Below are 7,222 nucleotides of genomic sequence, written 5' to 3'. Positions count from 1 at the left end.
CACAAATACACCAGGATCATGGCTTTCTTTCCTTCATCCACATGGACAGTACAGAAGCTTGTTGCACTAGGTTACTGCTCTCTGCAGACACCAACAACCAAACTACCAAACAGAAAGAAAGAAAGAAAGATAGAAAGAAAGAAGGAAGGAAGGAAGGAAGGAAGGAAGGAAGGAAGGAAGGAAGGAAGGAAGGAAGGAAGGAAGGAAGGAAGGAAAAGAAACAATTGTTTTAGTCTTTGTTTATATAATTGAATTGATGGATAAAATGCGACCAAATCATCTAAACAAATGCTCTTTCATGTTTAGTCATATTTTCTAAGCATAAAGATGGCATCATCTTAGGGGTAATATTAGTTTTAGAGATGTGTATTTCATAAGGCTTGGAAGTCTGCATTCTCTTTAAATTTGCATGTCTCTGTGTGATAATTCTATTTCTTAAAGTATGTATATACTAAAGTAAAACAGCCACATAAAAATCAGACTAGAGATAATACAGCATAAGTAAATCTGAAGTTTGGCATCTCTTATGAGTTCAAAGCTTATTTTCTTCTTTAAAGTATTTAGCTTGTGGTATGCTGATAGCATCAGTGCATCAGGCATAAGTTTCACCTTCAAAAATCGCCTGGTTTAAAGCTTTAAAACTTTTTGATCTTTACTACAAGAATAGCTGTTGCTTTAGCATAAGAGATGCCATGGAGCTGGAATCAGCACAGTTTTATTATTTTCTGGGCAATATGGTTAACATGAAGAATTTCAGAAGAAAAACTTCCGAAGTGTTCTTTGATTTAATATTTTGCTTGTGCTCTAGAGATAATCAGTATAATTTCTATCTTGAAAAATAAAGCACATGCTAAGGCTTAGGAAAGGCATTAAAGTGAAACCATCAGGAAACCATATATTCCAGCCTTCATTTCCATAAACAGCCTCCTGATTTGTATGAGTTGGCAGGAGGGGGGTAGTATGCCAGCAAATACCTCTGCATATTGGTGTGGGTAAGCATTACCATAGCCATAATGCCTGTGCTAACCACTGCACCAGCACACACTAAGCACTAGCATTAACCACTGCCCCTCAGGGGCACGGCTGGCAAACTCAAAATAATTCCAAGTGCTTTCTGCAGAAGGCTTGTGCCACTGTTCCTGGGTTGTGGGGAGAGGCTAGGAGGAGAAGATTGCCCCAGGATGTGGAGATGGCTGTGGGTAAACACTGAACAAACCCTGCGAATGAAAATAAGCGGCCTCCGTTGCAGCTTCCTTGGCGCCAACGCTCTTCCTGCTGGAGCACAGCCTTGGCAAGCAGCTGGGATAAGCACTTTGTCAGACCGCGCTTCGTGCTTTGGAGCAATGCCTGACTGGCTGGTGACAGCAATCAGCTGTCATCAGCCAAACCCACTTTCATGCATTTTTATGTCTGGTGTATCAAACTGTTCGTCTTTGTTTCTCTCCTGGTGCATGGTTCGTGGAGCTGGTGTCCCAAGCTGTTCACCAATCATCAACATTTTTTTTCCCCTGCTGCTCCTCTCGCTTTGTCAATTGTTCCAGGCTGCCTATTGCCCTTCTGCTTGACCTTTTTGTTTCTTTTGACATAGACAAAATTAGTATAGTTAAGGTGTCTGGTCCAAAGACTTCTGAAGGCTCAAAAGCATTGCAATAGGGCACAGAGACTTGCCTTGAGGTCATTTGTCTGCTTCCAGCACAGGCCAGAGCTTAACAAAGGACATCTTTTAGTGTTTGGTAACATAAAAGTGCACAGCTGGTCCCAAGCCAGGTCCTGGCATTGATCATCATTATCACAAAACCAGTCACCACAACTGCAATTAATTTAGACTTCTGTAAGCAGACACATGAAGGAGGTAAATGGCTTAGTACATGATACAATCTCAGTCCTGAAAAAATAAAAACAAAAATGTGCTTCAAAGCTCTGCACTGAAGATTACTTTTCTAACAGAACCAACACAGGATGAATCATCACGGCTCTGTTGTAGTTAAAGTTTCCTTTCAATGTGAATCTGATTTTTTTTTCCACCTCGAATTTAATGGTACCAAAGTAAGCTTGCACCTTTGCATCACGCAGATTCAGGAAAAATTGTTTTACAAAAGTAATGCCACCACAAAGATGGGTCATATAGACTGAATCCAGCTGTGTAAATACCTCTTTTCTGATGACATCAAAAAAGCTTCCTACAAAGTAATTCAAGTGTTGATAAAGCTGATTTGTCAGGGATGTAATACTTTTTTTCACTCCTTGTGGATCAGAGTGATAAGGTATTATTCTATGGAATTCCCCATAAAGAAGAAGTTATGGTCTCAGAAGAGATCTACACAAAAAGAGGCATGCAACAGGACTAAGCCATAAACAAAATAACATGCTCAAAAACTCTACCTGATACTGAAGTTCCAGAAAACAAAATAATCTAACTAGGATTAGGACCCTCTTTGCGTATGACACTCCACTCTGAATTTGTTACGAGAGTTACAAGATTTGTGAACACTTGGGCACGTTACACTGCTGCCACGGATAATCACAGTGTAGATCATTCTGCAAGAAATTGGATTGATGTCTGTTTCAAAATGTTGTATGCAGAGTCATTCCTCAGCAGCAAGAGCAATTTGGTTGGAGGTGCTGAATGTCTTCATATCCTACCTTTTCTAACAAGACTTCTACATTTAACCTTTCAGGGAGACATCCCATAACCTGTCCTTCCAACAACATACCTAGCTCTGCCAGACCAGCTGAACAAACAACCTTCAAGGATGAGATTATTGCTATAAAACCAGCATTAAAATTGCAGTCACTAGTGTGTAGAAAGCTGCCAAGGCTTTGTGCCTTATTAGATACAGACTACAATATACGACATTACACGATATATGGCCTTTTTCTCAATTGCTACAGAGTTTTATGGATATTGGGAAAAATCTACCTTTCGGTTATGTTCGGTCTAATAGACATTATCATAAAAACATTTGACTTGGACTAGATGCAGAAGATAACCCAGCTGGTAACTTTCCATCTTGTCAGGAACATTAAGCCCATTCCCTGAAATAAATTGCTTGTTCAGTTTCATGTGTCCGCTGTGGCTAAGCACCCTGTTACTGTAAGATGGAAAAAGACAGATTCATCAGCAACCACAGAGACCAGGCCCAAAAATACTCCGGCAGAGATTAGGCCTTGGGTTGGCACAGTGCCTGGGAGTGAATTATATCCATGCCACTGGACTTAGTGGCCTTTCTCACATGGCTCTTACTATATATTCGTACAGTGACTTGGTATTTAGCTCCATTTATTGATTTTTTCCCCAAGTATCTATTCCATAACTATTAGAAGATTTCCAGTGATGGCATGTTTGGCACCCAGAAGCCTCCTCTCTCTTACTGAGTTTGGTTTTTATGCCTCTCTTCACTAGGCCTTTTGGGTTCATTTTACTGTTCTTTGTCCTACCAGCTCTGTTTCCTGGTACAAATTTCTAGTAATTTATTGTAAGCATGGCTATTTGACCAGCCCCAGGCTTGAGAAGACTTCAGTGGGAGTACAAAAAAGTGACTTCTACCCAGAAAAGCAGAGTATGAGAAAAAAATATTCAGAACACAATGCAGACTTGAGCTGGAACGCACTTTCTGCCGGAAGACTGACTTTATGTTGGTTGGCAACGGAGCTCCATCATTTGATTGTAGCAATTACTCCACAGAAAGAAAAGGATTGGTCATCAAGGATGTATGGCAGGTCTTCACGAGTTATCCTTCCCCGTGCAGACACCGTGGATATCATGACTCTTCCAATAGAGAAGCTATTGCACAGAGTAGCTGCACTGAACTCTGTAACCTAGTATTTGTTCAGAAAGCACAGCTGTCTTGCCAGTTATAGCCAGCACTAAACTAGGCTCTTTTCAGCACTGAAGAAGTATCTCATGTACTATTTTTTGTTTTCAGCTTGAAGGCTTTTATTCAGGATATGACAAATGGGATTTCTGTGATCTCAGCTCAGCTCTATCTGCTGATAGAGACATTATTTTTGGCTGTAATGTCACTATTGCTTTAAATAATTTACATTGGAAACATTCAGGATGAATTTCACAAAGAGATGCCTGCAATGGAAATCATAGTGTTTCCTGTAGCATCCTGACCTGGGACCCTGTCTAGAAGAAAGAAGAAAACCTGCGCTCAGCCCCTACTCCCTCCTGTGCATTAGGAAGGGCTCTGCATGGCTTCTCGAGAAACTCAGGCCCTGTAGGGCCTGCCTGCAGTGCAGTGCATATTTCCAAGATAACCTCAGACCCACTAGAAATCCAGCCTTGGTTCTTTCAGGCTTCTGAGGGCAGGTGTTCAGGGGAGAGAAAAGCAGAGAAAGGAGGCGGGACACCATACAGATGTAAAGCTTATAGGCACTGTACCAGGGATCTTTAATTCCACTTTTTGCTTTTGTTAATTTATTTTACTTTTAATGAACAGCTTGCATCTGAAGAACAGATCTTGCCATATACTTCCATCAGTTCCGTTCTTAGATTGTGAATTCAAGCAATGAAAAAAGTTGTGAAAATAAATTTTAAAAAAAAAAAAAAGCACAGACGGTGTCCTTTGGCCCTGAGACAGCAAAGTGTACTGCATTTTTTCAAAGACTTGAGACATGCTTGCTAGCAAGCAATTTCCTGAAAGTGAAAAATCCTAAAAGTGAAAATTCTAACATATCTGTCAAAAAAAAACCTGCGTTTTGGGGAAAAGAAGATAAATAAATAAAGCTACTGGTGTTTCAAAGCTTGCTGTAAACTGGGGGCAGCTGATAACATTTACATTGAAGAAGCCCAGGACCCTTTTGATCTTCAATTTGTTGCTTATTTGTGCTACTGATAATGACCACTGTAGCCAGTGTCTAGCCCATATCCATCCGTTCAAAATATAAAATGGCTCCTGTTACAAGTCAGTAACAGTGGGTTTCTGTGTCAGTTTACAGAAGGGGCTCTTGAAAGTCTGCTGGTTTTGGCTTTAGGGAAACAGCCAGCACTTAGACTTTGCCCGTCACGGAAAGTGCTGTACAAACAAGCAGTTTCTTAAATAAATGGCTTCGGAGTTCGCCAATCCTGTTCTCAGTGCACTATGCCTTTACCACCAAATGTATGACCACCTTGGCAATATAACTAAGTTTCAACAGAACTACAAAAAGATGGTAAGGGTATGGAGACCAAATTCACATCCACCCCTTAGCAAGGCTGGAAGAGTTGTGAGGTCCATGAATGAAGAAGGCTGCACAGCTGCTACCCATATTAAACACTGCAGTGGAGGAAACCTCACTCTATAAAAGTCAGTCATGCCCTAAGCAGCTTTTCCAATGAGGAACTCTCATGGTATTTGCTGGAGATAAAAAAAAAAACAGCATTGTTTAAATGCAAGGGTTATATTTTTATTGGAAGTAATCCTAGATCCACTGAAACTACTTGCAAATTTTCATTGATTTTAGGATGGAATCTTAACCACTTCTGATGGAGAACAGATGAACTCCATAGGATGGCAAATCACTTAACTTCACATATGTTTTAGTACAGGAATTTAAAGAAGAGCAAGAGGCATCCTTCCCAGCATGCTTACAGTGGAGTGTAGTCACTGCCCTATTGTTCCTGCTCTTAATAACCTATAAATCAGGTAGAAACCTCAGCTGCTTTCTGATTGCACGTGTTGTCTTTGATGTCTGAGTTCACAGAATCACACAATCACAGAATTTCTAGGTTGGAAGAGACCTCAAGATCATCGAGTCCAACCTCTAATCTAACACTAACAGTCCCCACTAAACCATATCCCTAAGCTCTACATCTAAACGTCTTTTGAAGACTTCCAGGGATGGTGACTCCACCACCTCCCTGGGCAGCCTGTTCCAGTGCCTAACAACCCTTTCAGTAAAGAAATTCTTCCTAACATCTAACCTAAAACTCCCCTGGCGCAACTTAAGCCCATTCCCCCTCGTCCTGTCACCAGGAGTTGTACAACATGACAGAAGGATGCAAATTAATTGATAATTATAAATGAATTAACACAGCTACAATTCAACATGAGACAGTTGGGTTACATGTCAGCCTACAAACATGTTAATGTTAGGTTTCAAAAATCCCAAGTGGCTGCCCACAGTAGACAGCTGGAAAGCTCAGGTTTTTATATCACCAGCATCAAAATGGAGCCTGATCATGGGCCTGGTGACTCTTCCTAGGTGGATTTCTTCATGTACTCCATACCTTTCTGAAGTCAGCAGGCCTCCTTATGTGCATCAGTAACTGTCTTAGCCTCTGTTGCAAAGCTGAGAAGAGATAGAAATAAAGAAAATACTTCATTTCTGATAAATGAAATAGTCTAATCAAACACAGTGTGGAAAGCCCCTGCAGAAATGTATTTATAACACACAGGATGTTGAAACAAACAACTCAGTGATAGAGGGAGAATGACTGTAAGAAGCGAAGTGTCCAAGTAGTGCATCAGGATGTGAGTTGGCAAGAACGGTGCAGAACCAGATGTAGTCTGTGAATCAGCAGCTCTGGAATGCCAGCACAGAAAGAATGGCAGTAATGATCCAAGAGGGGACAAAGGCATGTAGAAATTGTTCCAAGACCATTTTAGCAAAGCACATGTTTCTAATCTACATATTCCTGTGATGGTAAAGTAATGTCTGAAACTCTTATTAGCTTAGTTCCTCAAAGCATTAATTGAGGTCAAGCAGAGTTCCTGAGATCCTGAACAGATGAAATCCTTTGCTAACCAGACACTCAGGCAAAAATCAAAAAGAAAAAAAAATATATAACAATGACAACATAAAACCACCCATGTTTTAGGAAAAAAAAAAAAAAGACCTATTTTCTGGCGGGTAAAGACAAAACACTGCCTTACTGCTGCTTTCCAAGTTTCCAAATCTGAATTTAGTGGCTGAATTCTGCTCTGGCTGGCACTGAAATGGGCTGAGGGTGAGCGGGGGGAGCGATGCCGCGCTGCTGGCCTTCTGGTGCCAAGCGCAGGATTCCTTTCAGCGGGTGGGGATGAGAGACACGCTGTGGGCAAGGGAAGCATTTGTCCCCAGCTAACTTTGGCTGCTTGCTAAACAGTCCTAGGAGAGGTGTGGGGCCAGTGGGAGAGCTCGGTGTGTATCCTTACCCTCACCTGGCTGGCTGCTCTCTCTCCTTGACAGTGGGGGATGTAGGGTTATTGTAGCTGCCAGCCTTCAGTACTAGAGGTCCTTTGGCCTCTATAAAAGG

Source organism: Anas platyrhynchos, chromosome 2 (assembly GCF_047663525.1).
Source record: "Anas platyrhynchos isolate ZD024472 breed Pekin duck chromosome 2, IASCAAS_PekinDuck_T2T, whole genome shotgun sequence".
NCBI lineage: Eukaryota > Metazoa > Chordata > Aves > Anseriformes > Anatidae > Anas > Anas platyrhynchos.
This window is presented reverse-complemented; position numbering follows the sequence as displayed.